Raw genomic sequence first — 14,020 nt, 5'->3', positions numbered from 1 at the left:
TCTGTCCCTGGAGATTTTTCTTAGAGAGTTCATTTATGGCTTGTTCAATTTCTTTTTTTTTTCCTAAAATGGGACCATTTAAGTAATTTATTTCCTTATTTTTTTAATCTAGGAAATCTATAATTTTAAAGTATTCATCCATTTCACATAAATTATCAGATTTATTGGTATACAATTGGTAAAAATAGGTCTTAATTATTTCTTTAATTTCTTCTTTATTGGTGGTGAAATTTAACTTTTTTTTTTGATGTTGGTAATTTGAATCTTTATTTGGAGATCAAATTTTCTGTTCATCTCTGGTCTTTTCATGAAAAATGATTGAAAGTCATCCATTTCTTTGAATGCCCATTTCCCCCTAAAAAGATAATGCTTAATTTTGCTGAACTTGGTTGTAATTCATGCTCCTTTGCCTTCTAGAAAATTATATTCTAGGCTCTCCAATACTTTAATACAGTGGTTCTCAAACTTTTGTTCTCAGTATCTTCATGTTGTTAAAAAACACTATCGAGGATCTATTCAAAGAGTTTTTGTTCAGATGGGTTATATTTATAGCTATTTACTATATTAGAAATAGAAAATAATTTTGAATTTTAGACCCTCTGAAAGGGTTTCAGAGACCCCTACAATTCTTTGGACTACACTTGGAGGACCACTGCAATTTAATATATAAGTTGGTAGGTCTTGAGTAATCTTAATGATATTTGAATTGTTTCTTTCTTACTGCTTGTAGTGTTTTCTCCTTGACCTTGATAATTCTGGAATTTAGCTACAATATTTCTTGGATTTTCATTTTGGGGATTCTTTTAAGAAGTAATCAGTGGGTACTTTTTTTTTCTTTCACCAATTCTGTTTTTTGAGGAGTTGTTTTCTTCCATTTTTATTCTTCCTTTTCCACAATGTTGGCTCCCCGCCCCCCCAAAAAAAACAAACAAACCACAAAACTTTTCATAACTTTCCTGTCATTCTCTTATTTCTTTTCCTCAGTTTCTCTCTCTCTTTTAAGCTCCTTTTTGAACTCTTCCAAGATAGCCTTTTGAATTGGAGATCAGTTCATATCCCCCTTTGAGGCTTTATCTGCAGCCATTTTTCCTCTGCTATCTTCTTCTGGCTTTGTCTTCTGGTCTTCCCTATCTACAAAGTAACTTTCTATTGTCAAAGCTTTTTTTTTTTTTTTTTTTTTTTTTTTTTTGCCTTTTTAGGCCACAGGGAAGAATGTCCCACATCTTCTCTGTAGGGCAACAGGGGTGTTTCTCACTGACTAGACTGGGCATGGGGCTGCAGGTTGCCCCCCTGCACTGAGTAGCCTGGCCAAGTCCCTCTCATTATGCTGTGATTCAAGAGCTCACAGTTTGCCTTCTGTGATTGCATTTGAGGTCTCACAACTGATCTGACCTCCTGAACCAGGGCAGAGTAACCAAAATAGATGTATTTTGGCTCAGAGCCTCCTGCTAGATTCCTCACACTGGCCTTCTATTCTATCTATCTATCTATCTATCTATCTATCTATCTATATCATCTATATCTATATCTATACCTATATCTATCTTGGAAGGACCACTATCTGTCCAATTGAGACAGACCTTTCCTGAAATCCTTCCAAGATATTTAAGCTGGAAAATTATCACACAATGAATGTTTTTGGGTTCTGTCACTCCTAAATCGATCTAGTGTTGATTCTGAGGGAAACCAAGAAGAGTTCAGACAAAATCCTGTCTACTCTCCATCATCTTGGTTCCACCCCAAGAGTGATCATCTGATGGTTACTCTCTTGTTCAAGAAACTGCAGTGACTCTCTGTTGCTTCTAAGATCAAAAACAAATTCTTGGCTACCATTCCTGGGTTTTATAGACATTGCTGCCTTTTACACAGTCTGTGCCCCACTCCACTGGTCTTGTTATACCTTTTATATGACAAATCACAGACACCTCCATTTCTGGAATGCCCTCGCTCCTCCTTTCTACTCTTGGAAATTCTGCTTGCCTTCAGAACTTGGCTCGGGAACCCTCCCACTCTGTGAGTTCTTCTTTCCCTTTCCAAAGGACCTCATCCTTTAACATGTTTTATATTCAGTTATTTGTATGTTTACAGGTTCATGGAACAAATCCACAGTCTATCTTGTCATACTACCCTCATTTTCCAGATGAGAAAATTAGCTCTCTTGGAGGTTCAGTGACTTGCCCAATATCACACAGGTTCTAGGTATCAAAAGTTGAATTTGAATCTAAAATTTCAGAGTCAGTGCCTCTTCTCTCTCAGCCACACAAATATCAAACCTTTGAAAGCAAGAACTTTCTTGGCATTTTTTCCCTACTCCCCAAAAGAGTGTTGGGTACATAGTAGGTATTTAAATAATGCATTGAATTGAACTAAATGATGATAAGGACAAATGGACCAATGTAAGAGTTCTTGTTCTTTTAAAATAAGTAGAATAGTTCTCTCTGGGGGAAAGGTGCAGGTTTCTCTGGGGAGGTTTTCTTGGAGGCAGCCTCAGTATCAGTTGAAAGTAATAATTACCTCAAAATGCAGCCAGCTGGTAAAAATACAAATGTTTATTTTCTCCTTCCAAAATAGTCTGGTTGGTTGAGAGGTCTATCTTTCTGCTTGGTTCCAAGAGCTTTTGCAGTTTTGTCCTTTGCTTCTGCCTCTGCTTTCTTCAGCCTCCAGCCAGCTTCACTTTTCATGTCATTCCAGTGAAATCTGACCGAGAGCCTCTGTCTGTTTCTTTTATACAGGAGGGAGGAATTGTGGGATACGAGAGAGAGGGATTATGGGTTTTCTCCCATAGTGCTCTCTGGCCCTAAGAGCTTTAAGGGAGGTGTGAATTCACAAAGTTACAAAGTTTACTTTGTGAATCTGGCATACCTGTGAACTCCAATAAGTAAAGGTGTGAACACAAGCATTGTACTAATTAGTTCTACTTAGTACCTTGTTTCAGGTTCTGGCCCAAAACATTTTCTTGTAAGATCAGATCAACAATCTATCAACTCTAATGAGTTAGCAGTTTGTAAAGATTCCAACAGACCAAACCTCATTTTTTTTTTCCTTTTTATACCTGAAGTTGATTTCACTCTCTTTCTCTGTTTCTCTTTTCTTTTTGTCACTCTTTCCCTTTTCCCCTCCTTCCCCTTGTCTCTCCCTCTCTTTTTCCCTCTCCTTCTCCTCCTCTTCCTCCTCCTCTCTGTCACTCTGAATATACATGGATATAATTCAATATGTGCACATATTGCATAACTAAATATATGTATATACATACTTGACATATTACATTATTATGTATATGTATAATTACTTGTATCTACATCATTGTCCCCACATTGTCCTTCTATCAGGACAAGAGCTGCCTGTTTTTTCTATTCTTTATATTCCAAGTTTTATCACAGTGCCTGGAACATAGGTACTCAATAAATATTTATTGACTTGTACATATATTATATGGTATATAAATATATATATATACAAATTATATACATTATAATATATACTCTTAGAAGTGAAATTCAAGCAAAAGTAAACAGAGGCATTTTTTTCAGCAAGATAATAGATTATTAATAGGGGAGCTGCCTGTTAATAAATCAAGTCTGCCTTATTCAGCCAAAGATGATGATTTGGATAGTCATTTCCTTTTTATAAGATTAGAAGAAAGAACAAAACAGGGTAGATGAGGAAATAATATAATTAATTATAGAGTTGGTGACATTATGGGGTTGAAAATATGATTGGTTACATAGCTGAAGCTCAGGGAACTTTTTATTGGAAGTCAGGAACGAGGGCTAGCATCCTCCCTTCCTTCCCTTCTGTGACTAAGAAATGCTCATCCACCTGCAAGATCAGAGATAGGGCCCAGACTTCTTGCAGTCATCCTTGAAAGACAGCTTGGTGATGTAAAGCTACCAGACCAGACTCCCTAGTGTCCGCCCACATTGCCAAATGATAACAGATTTCCTTGAAGCTAGAATAGAACAGTGATTTTTAGAAGAACTTAACCCATTATAAGTCAGCTCATCTTCTGTACTAAGTTCAGAGATGAAGAACTATGATTGGGCAGTTATAGGACACCAACTGTAAGTAGAATCAATAAAAACAATACAGAATCAATTTTAACATCAATACACATTCATGGATGTGTTTTTATACATGTAAAATACATATATACATATTTATATGCACACACACAAACACATATACATATAAAAAGGGGGCAGGTTCTTTCTGGTCTTTACACACAAGCTTCTGGCTTGATTGTATTCTTATTTCAGTTTGGGTGAAGACTCCTTCCTACTCTGAGGTCTCCCACTTTTAAGCCTTTGGCTGTCTCTCATGCTTGCCATGCTTTCCCTTTTTCCTTCTAACTTTTAGATTCTTTGTTTTTTTTTAATAAGTCTCCACATGCATGTATAAAGCACTCACTATATGCCAAACACAGTGTGCAGTGTCAAAAGTATAAAAAGAAAGCAAAACAACCTCTGCCCTCAAGAATGGAACATTCTAATGGGAGAGATTGCTCGTTTATACTGAGTCCATCCAAGAAATATACAGAGAATAGATGCTGAGTGAATTGAGCAGAACCAGGAAATCATTGTACACGGCAACAATAAGATTATACAATAATCACTTCTGATGGACTTGGTTCTCTTCAATAAAGAGATGATTGAGGTCAATTCCAATGATCTTGTGATGGAGAGAGCCATCCGCACCCAGAGAAAGACTGTGGGGACTGAGTGTGGACCACAACATAGAATTTTCATCTTTTTTGTGATTGTTTGCTTGTATTTTCTTTTCTTCCTTGTTTTTCTTCCTTTTTTGATCAGATTTTTCTTGTGCAGCAAGATAATTGTATAAATACTTATGCCTTTATTGGATGTAACATATATTCTACCATGTTTAACAAATATTGGATTACTTGCCATCCAGGGAAGGGAGTGGGAGGAAGTGGGAAATTGGAACACAAGGTTTTCAAGGGTCTTTGTGTCCTCCAGCTCTTAGCACACTGCCCAGCATGTAGTGGATACACAATAAAAGTTTGTTGACTGTGTGAAATAAGCAGTTTAGAGCCTGACCATCCCATCTATCTTGGGATTTAGCCTATCTGAGACCCATCAGTCACATCCATTCCAACTGCCTTGGTGAAGCCAGTAGAGCTCAGAATCAGAATTGTTTTCTTTTGTTCTTTCATTAATACAAAAGGAACCAACTTTGAAATTTATCTATCAAAATAAAAAGAAAATGGAAGTTCACAGATGGTAGCTCTTTAGGAACTCCTATACTAAGGATAGTGGTGACATCAACAAGAACTTGCCTCCGGAACAATGGTGTGACTGTTCTACTGTCCGACTTTGCTGAGACTGACCAGGTCTTGGGTATTGGGTTCAGTTCTGGATGTGACATTTTAGAAAGGATGTTGATAAAGGTGTCCAGGAGGATGAGGTGACTCGATGCTTTGCTATTTAAGGATCCAATGATAGAGCTGAAAATTTATCAGGTTTCTTGATAAGCTGGTGAATATTTCAAGGGCTATCAAGTGAAAAGAATTAGATGTTTTCTGTGTAGCCCTAGCTGTTAACAGTAGGAAAACAGGCAGAAATTACAGAAATTCATAATTTTAGCAGCTATCTATTTGGTCCAACTTATTTCCAAAAGAGATTCCTGCTATAAGATATTTGACAGATGGGATCACCAACTTTTGCTTGATGGTCTCCAAGAAGAGGAGTCCCATTGCATGCTAGGAAAGCTCTCTTGGCTCGGAATGATTTTCGGCATTAATTGGCTTCCTTACTTTTTCCATTTTTTGTTCCTGGTTCTGGCCTTGAGAGTCAAAGGAAATACATTTGATACTTTTGTAAGTCTTCTTAAGTATAAACATCATTAATTCCTTCATCATGGCCTCAAATGATGTGGTCTCAAGGCCCTTCATCCTAATTGCTCTCCAAATTATTTATAGAGGCAATACTTCCTAACAATTAGTACTATCAAAAATTGGAACAGACTGTGTCAGGAAGTAGTGAGTTCTCATCATGAAAGACTTAGAAGAAACTAGAAAGACTAGGTATGGCAATTGATACAGAAATTTTCTTGGACCAGTGGTTAAATGCAATAAACATTTATTACGCACCTTCTATGTCCTGGTATTGTGTTAATTATTTTTCTTTAAATTTCTGGTCTGCAATCAGAAGCTGAATGACCATTTCTCAGGCATGTGGGGGGTTTATTCAAGGTTAGTTGTGGAGACCCTTTAATATCATTCAACAAACATTTACTAAGTCTCATGGCAGGCAGGGGTGGGGAGCTGGGATATCTGGGGCTCTGTGTTTCTATAATTCTATCTTTGGAGAATACAGTGAGTTTTCTGGTGATAGGAAGAGACTGCTTGAATGAATAGGCTGCATATGAAGCCATTAGTGATACAGCCAAAGCCCTGGGGACTGACCTCTGAGCTTGAAGCTTTTCTCCTTGCCTGCTTTAAATTTCCCTTCCATGTCCAAAAAATGGGGGAGGAGAGTGGAAGAGGGATAATTAAAAGCTTTGAGCTTTTCAGAGCAGAACAAATAGGACATCAGGAACTAAATCAAACCCCTTCTGAGCCAAGGAAGGGCAAAATTTTCCCTCACTGCCTGAGGTCATCTCCTCTCCTTTTAGAAGCTGAGTGGGGTGAGAGGGACTTGACAGCCAATTGGGTGGCTTGTCTGGATTAGAAGCAACTAGGGTTGAGATCCAGGGGAGAGAAGTGTAACCTTGTCCATATCCTCCAAACCCTGTTTCTGAGGACTTAATGTTGTATACCTCCTCTCCCAGGGCTACTGTGCCTTTCTGGGATCCCAGGGGTTGAAATGGGGATTAAAATAGAATCCTAGAACTGTGTAGTAATAGCCTGGTATGGTGGATGGATCATTTGTATTTGGTTCAGAGGCCCAGGTACAAATATAAGTTTGACCATTTGCTATTTATTTGTATGACTGGGCAAATCACTTAATATTGTCATCCCTCAATTTTGTCGCATGGGAGTTGAGACTAATACAGTTCCTACTCTTTAGGTACAAGAGATTATTTCAATGGAGAGATTTTGTGAACCTCAGCCTATAATATTCATATGAATTATTTTGGGTAGAGAATTAAATTAAGTCTCAGAGTTGAAAGGAATTTTGAGAGCTCATCTGATGCATCCCTTTGCTTTCATCACCATAGCATTTATATGATGCCTGCTGTATTCTAGGCATTGTGCTTACATTCTCCCACTGGATCCTCACAACAGCCCAGAGAGGTAGGTGCAATTATCATCCATTTTTTACTGCAGAGGAAATTGAGGCAAACGGGGATTAAATGATTTGTCCAGGGTCACACGGCTCGTGCCTCTGGCTGGATCAGAAAAAAGTACTTTCTAGAGATGAATATAGGGTTCCCCAACAGCAAATGGAATCTACTTGAAAGGGGAATAATAGTGTCCTAATGACAGGGTGCAGCTTCTAGGAGAAATATAGAAGTAATCCTAAAATCCCCTGACCTTAGAATGCTATTATTCTAACAATCTGTCTTTTCAATGACCCTAAAGTCTCCTGGCTTTAGGAATATAATAATATAGTTATATAGTTCTTCCCCTAGACTTTAGGGAAAATATAGTAGTAATCCTGAGGCCACAGATTTAAGAAGTGCTATTGTTTCAACAATCTGTCAATCTATCTATGTATCTATTTAGTCACCAGATTTATACAGGATAGGTCGAGGGAGATTTCAGAGGGAATGAACTAACACTGGGAATGACTTCTGGCAGAAGGTGGGACTTTTGTTTATTGTGACTTAAAAGAATCCTGGTGATAGAGCTGAGAAAGAAAAGAATTCCAGGCCTGGGGAGACAGCCAGTGAAATTCCCTGGAGGTAGGAGATGAGGGGGCTCTTGTATAGGGAACATCAAGGAGCCCAAAGTTCCTGGATTCCCGAGTACCGGGAGCAGAGGAAGGTGGAAAGAAGGATCCAGAAGCTTTTCCCAGTCTTTAATTTAGTGTTTTCACTCTGAGACTATCCTGATTTCCTCATAGATGATAGAGGAGCTTGTTTTTAATAGATTTCCATTTCAAGATTTACCCTTTTCTTTAGTGTACAAATAACATTATTTTGTGTTTTAAAGCCTTTAAAACCTGTACACTTGTAAGAGGAACTGCTGGATACTCCCACCTGAGTGGAGCGATTAACCAAATGAATGAGAAGTCCCCAGGGTGGGTTGGACCTCTGGACTACACTTAGTATTCTGATTGCCCTGAAATATGAGAGAATATGGAGACTTATTTTTTATGCCAGTACAATCATATGTTTCTTATTTCTAGATTTCTCCACCTCTGTGTTAGAGACAATAGGCAGTATATCCAAGGTAATAGACCCAGGTAAGGCAATTTTTTTTTTTGTATTGTGGAAGGTTATATTAAAGAAGGGTGGGAGGATGGAAGGTATATGTTAATTTGTTGGTAACACTAAGTTGAAAATCACTTAGTACAGTAGTCAGTGCTCCTACATATAGTAGGTGCTTAGGAAATGAATAATAGTGAAAGCAAATGAACCTGGGTTATCTTGAAGTTGGTAACTTCTGCCCTAGGTAGGCAGAAGTGGTCCTTGGTATGTAAAGACATTCCTTTAAAACATTTAAGGAAACTTCAGTCACCATGAAAAAGAATCATCAGGATGACCAATTAACTGGAATTGGGTGAATATAGTCATTGAACTTATGGGGGACAAATAATCAAGCTCACTTTATGAAACTGCTAAACACAAGACCAAGTCTTCCCAGGGCACGCATTGGGTTCAGTAAGTAGCTTTTAGCTTAATCTCAAAAGAAAAAGCTCTACAATAAGGCAGTGGTAAGAGAGCATATTACAATCATTGAATTCCACTCTGAAAAGCTCTTAAAGACTGAACCAACCAAAGAACACCATGACATGGTCACGAGAATAAATATAATTGCATTTATAGCATAATAGTACTTTAAAGTTTATAAAACCCTTTGCCTATGGGGTCTTATTGACATCCCTGGGAAATAGGTGCTATCATTATCTCCATTTTACAAATAAGGAAACAAAGGCAGATGAAGGTTAAATGAATTTCTTGGGGTCATAGAGATAACAAGAATCTTATTCAGACTGGGAATCTATCCATGGTGCCATCTTGTTGGATCTGTAGTCAAATGAAATATAAATCCCAAGTCTGCACTTATGACTTGGGTTACACTGGGGAAAATACATAATTCTATTGAACCTAAGTCTTCTTTTTTGGAAAATGAGATTGAACTAGAGGACTTTTGAGATGTCTTTCAGTGTAAAATTTAAAATCCCATAAATCAGTATTTTCCAAATGATTTTTTAGTAATTACATTCTATTAATGATCTCTGGTGGTACCATAAGTGCATAGAATGCCCAGCCTGTGGTCAAGAAGACATCTTCACAAGTTCAAATCTGGCCATTAGATGCTTTAACCCTGTTTGTCTAGGTTTCTTCATCTGTAAAATAAATTGGAGAAGAAAATGGCCTCAGACACTTACTGGCCATGTAATCTTGGGCAAGTCAATTTAACCTTATTTATCTAAATTTCCTTATCTGTAAAATGAATTGGAGAAGAAAATGGCAAATCTTTGCCAAAAAACAAAAATAAAAAAAATCGTGTTTGAAACAACTGAACAACAACAGTCAAAATATTTTGACCACACCTCTGATATTTATAAATAAATATTTATGTTCTAATATATGCATTATAAAAATACACAAGACATATGTATTTTTAACAGGGTGAGGTAATGGTAAATAATTATTTTTAAAAAATTGTTTTCATATTTGGTTTTTATAAGTGCCATAACTGAGAGTCTTCACCAAGGTCCAAACAGAAAAACAAAAAACAAAAAATTCTCACGTTATTTTTACTTATTCATGTTTCCCAATTTTTTACCGACATAGAGGGATTGGTTCAGTTGATAAATTTCTGTCTTTTTATGCAACTCATTGTTCCTGTAATTGGAAGTTGCTGTGAAGCTCACTGAAACTAATTTTTGGGAAGGTTTTAAACAAATTAGAAAATTCATTTCATAAGGGTTTTTTTTTTAATGTACAAATATAAAAGGGTTTTTTTGTCTTTATGATTTCCCAACTTCATTTTAACCAAAAAAAGATGCTTTGTTTTCAAATGACATGTTGATTTTAATGGCTTTATACCATCTTTAGCTGGTATCTCAAGGTATAATATAAATGTAAGGTTTTGTTGCTATTCAGTTGTGAAGACATAGCTGACTCTTTGTGACCCCATTTGGGCTTTTCTGGACAGAAATACTGGAGTAGCTTTGTATTTTCTTCTCCAGTTTATTTTACAGATGAGGAAATTGAGTCAAACAGAAGCTAAATTGACTTTCCAGGGTCACATAGTGACCCATAGTGAGTAAGTGAACTCAGATCTCTCTGACTCTAGGCCCAGCACTCTCCATCAGACCTTCTAGTTACTCTAAATATATGTAATATTTCTTATCAATAGTGGTTGAAGATCCATATTTCTAATAAGCTGAAAAATTTCAAATGTTTGGTGTCTTGTTGGATTAGGTAGGCTGATGAAAAGGTTCTAGACTTTATTTTCTCGAGAGCCCCCATATTAGTGTGATTTTCATTCTGTGATGTCTTGGCAGAAAAGTTTTTGTGTGAGGATCAATTAAGGGAAAACTAGATTAGGTCATCCATAAAGTCACTTAACTGGGCACATCACACACAAGTTCCCAACTCTTACTTTTGTTCTGGCTATTTCTCATGCTAGAAATGCCCTTTCTCTGCCTCTCACTTTCCCTAGCTTCCTTCAAGAGTCAGTTCTAATCATTCTCATTGTACAGGGCCTTTTCCCACCTCAGTACTCTCTCACTCCAGATGCCAGGGTCTCTCTCTCTGAGATTACCTCCCATTTATCTTGAATTTCTCTCTTTTTTTGCAGATAGTTGTAAGTATTTTATTTCTCCTTTTAGAATGTAAGTTCCTTGAGGGAAGGAATTTTGTTTGCTGATATAGCAGATGCTTGATAAATGCTTGTTGTCCTGACTTTTTTTTTATACCCATTACTGTTAATATTGCCAGTCCATGAGACAGTTCATTGCAACTAGATTTGACAGGAGAAATTCAAAGAATTTATAATCCATATGGAAGTTTGCATAATTATAATAGCCCAACAAAGGGAAGAAGAAGAAACAAACATTTCTATCCAAAGCCATATGACTAGGGAGGGGGGAAAATGCAATAAAAGTGTAGAGATAGCTTATTATTTCTAAATCATATGGGAACATTTGGACAAAGATAAAAGAAGTCTGTGGCAGGGGAAAGATATAATATTAAATCATTACCATTAGACTAAAGACAGAACATAAAATGTATATCTGTAAGCTCTGAGCTATTCAGCCTAGAATTACAGTCCTTTCTATATACTAAACAAGTTATTAAAGGAGTATTTGACTTAGTCATTACCATACACACACACACACACACACATACACACACACACACACACACACATAATTTCTGTATAAAAATAAGGTCCTTAAAATCAGGTTTTTTCAGGGAGAGTAGTTTATGAAATATTTGTGTTACATCAATGGGAAAGTCATTTTTATTTGATTATTATTTATGTAATTGATTGATTATTGTTTAATTTATTATTTATTACAATACCCAATTATAATATATATCCTATGATACAAATGCATTATATTATAAATTATTTGATTTGTACTGTTTTGAAACTGGTTACTTAAGTGTCATACCAAGTAGTTTGCTATAATTAAAGTTCACTTGGTATCTTTTATGTAAATTCAGTTGTGTATCATAGGCCATCTTCTTATAAAAAGTGTTATGTTTTTATAATCTATGTTTTTATGTGGTGATTAAAATTCTTCTCTTTCCTTGTTCTTATTGAGGGCAAGGTATGTTAGTGTATGGAACTGAATAATTGAATTGAAAGTCAGAATTACTTTAAATTAAGTAGTATTTAAATTTGGAATTCTAAAATAATTAATAATTAATTGGTAAAAATATAAGCATTAGTAGTCATATGGCAAGCCCAAGTAGTCATTTACTTATTTATTTAGGTTATGGAATGGCTACACATTTAGACTGAAAACAATAAGATCTTCCATACTTGCATTGTGCTTATATGTTGTTCTTGCCATTTGTTCTGATTATACAAATTTGCTATAGAAGGGAAAAAGCAGGGACATGATGATAATTGTATCAAACTGATCCTTGACGACTATAAGGCAAAAGAAGCTATATTGGGAACTTGCTAGACCATAACAATGTGGTGGTCTGCTTATCTACAAGGGTCCCAGCTACCCAAGCAGTTTCTCAGCCCAGTGCATACTGACTTGCACCCATAGTGACTTGCAAGAAAACACAGGTAGTCCAACTTGGGACATAAGCTGTCAACTCAAGGGGACTTCCCCGTTAACATATTCAGGGCTTCCTGCATTCTCTGGGTTTGATGTTACTGCATAATATGGCTTCAAAAAAAGACAATTTCAGGGACACTTTTAACATTGTTGAAAATCACTTCGTATAATAGTCAGTGCTCCTATACATAGTAAGTGCTTAGGAAATGAATAATAGTGAATGCAAATGAACCTGGGTTATCTTGATTATAAAATCCTTCTGTGTTATGTGATTTCATTTGTTACTTAAGTATAGATTAAGTATAAATTACTTAAGTATAAGTACCAAGGGAGGAGATTATCATTCAGAATCAACTAATATATTAAATATTGGAAAACTTAATTCCTTTAAAAAAATAGGTAAAAATAGAGATAAATGGAAGTCTCAATATCTTGGTTCTACATCCCAAATGACCATCTAGTGAAGCGCTTGGGAATTATAGACTTCACTTTGTAGACTACTGTCTAGGGAAAGATGTAGGCAATCAAGACCATGGATTGTTTTCCATTTCTGATTTTGATACTTTATCCCCAACAGTTTTCATGGTGTCTAGAATATAGTAGGTCGATGTTTAATTAGTGATTGTAGAATTGAACTCAATTCACTAAATTAAAATGAATTGAATTGAAAAAGGTATTCAGGAAAATGTGAAGTTGCTTTGGACTGGGATTGTTGGTTCTATTTCTAAAGACTGTCAAAGATTCTTATACCTATTCCTTTTTCTAGGGTAAGCATTTTTTTTAATTTTTATTCTCAAAATATATGTAAAGATAACTTTCAACATTCACCCTTGCAAAACCTTTTGTTCCAAATTTTTCTCCCTACCTCCTCTCTTAAACAGCAAGTAATCAAATATATGTTAAACATATCAGTCCTTCTATACATATTTTCACAATTCTCATGCTACACAAGAAAAATCAGATTAAAAAGGAAAAAATGAGAAAGAAAACAAAAAGCAAGCAACAACAAAAAAGGTGAAAATATTATATTATGATCCATACTCAGTCCCCACAATCCTTTCTCTGTGAAAATGGCTCTATCACAAGACCATTGGGACTGGTCTGAATCAGTTCATTATTGAAAAGAGCCATGTCCATCAGAATTGATCGTCCTATAATCTTGCTTTTGCTGTGTATAATGTTCTCTTGGTTCTACTCACTTCACTCAATGTCAGTTCCTGTAAGTCTCTCCAGAATTCTCTGAAATCATCCTGCTGATCATTTCTTATAGAGCAATAATATTCCACAATGTTCGTATACCATAACTTGTTCAGCCATTCCCTGACTTATGAGCATCCATTCATTTTCCAGTACAAAAAGGGCTGCCACAAACATTGTTTTACTTGTGGGTTCTTTCCTTTTTTAATGATCTCTTTGGGTTATGGGCTCAGTAAAGACACTGCTGGATCACAGTATGCACAGTTTGATAGCCCTTTGAATATAGTCTGGTTATGCATTTTTTAAAAACTTCATTTTTCCTTTTAATTTAATAAATTCTTTTTCATTTCTCCTGTAAACTGGGGCCCCCTCCTACTCATCTTACAGGATTGCTGTTATCATATTTACATCTGCAAATAAGAGAAACTGAGACAAAAGTG

This window comes from Antechinus flavipes, chromosome 4, assembly GCF_016432865.1.
Source record: "Antechinus flavipes isolate AdamAnt ecotype Samford, QLD, Australia chromosome 4, AdamAnt_v2, whole genome shotgun sequence".
NCBI classification, from domain to species: domain Eukaryota; kingdom Metazoa; phylum Chordata; class Mammalia; order Dasyuromorphia; family Dasyuridae; genus Antechinus; species Antechinus flavipes.
Note: the sequence above shows the minus strand (reverse complement) of the source record.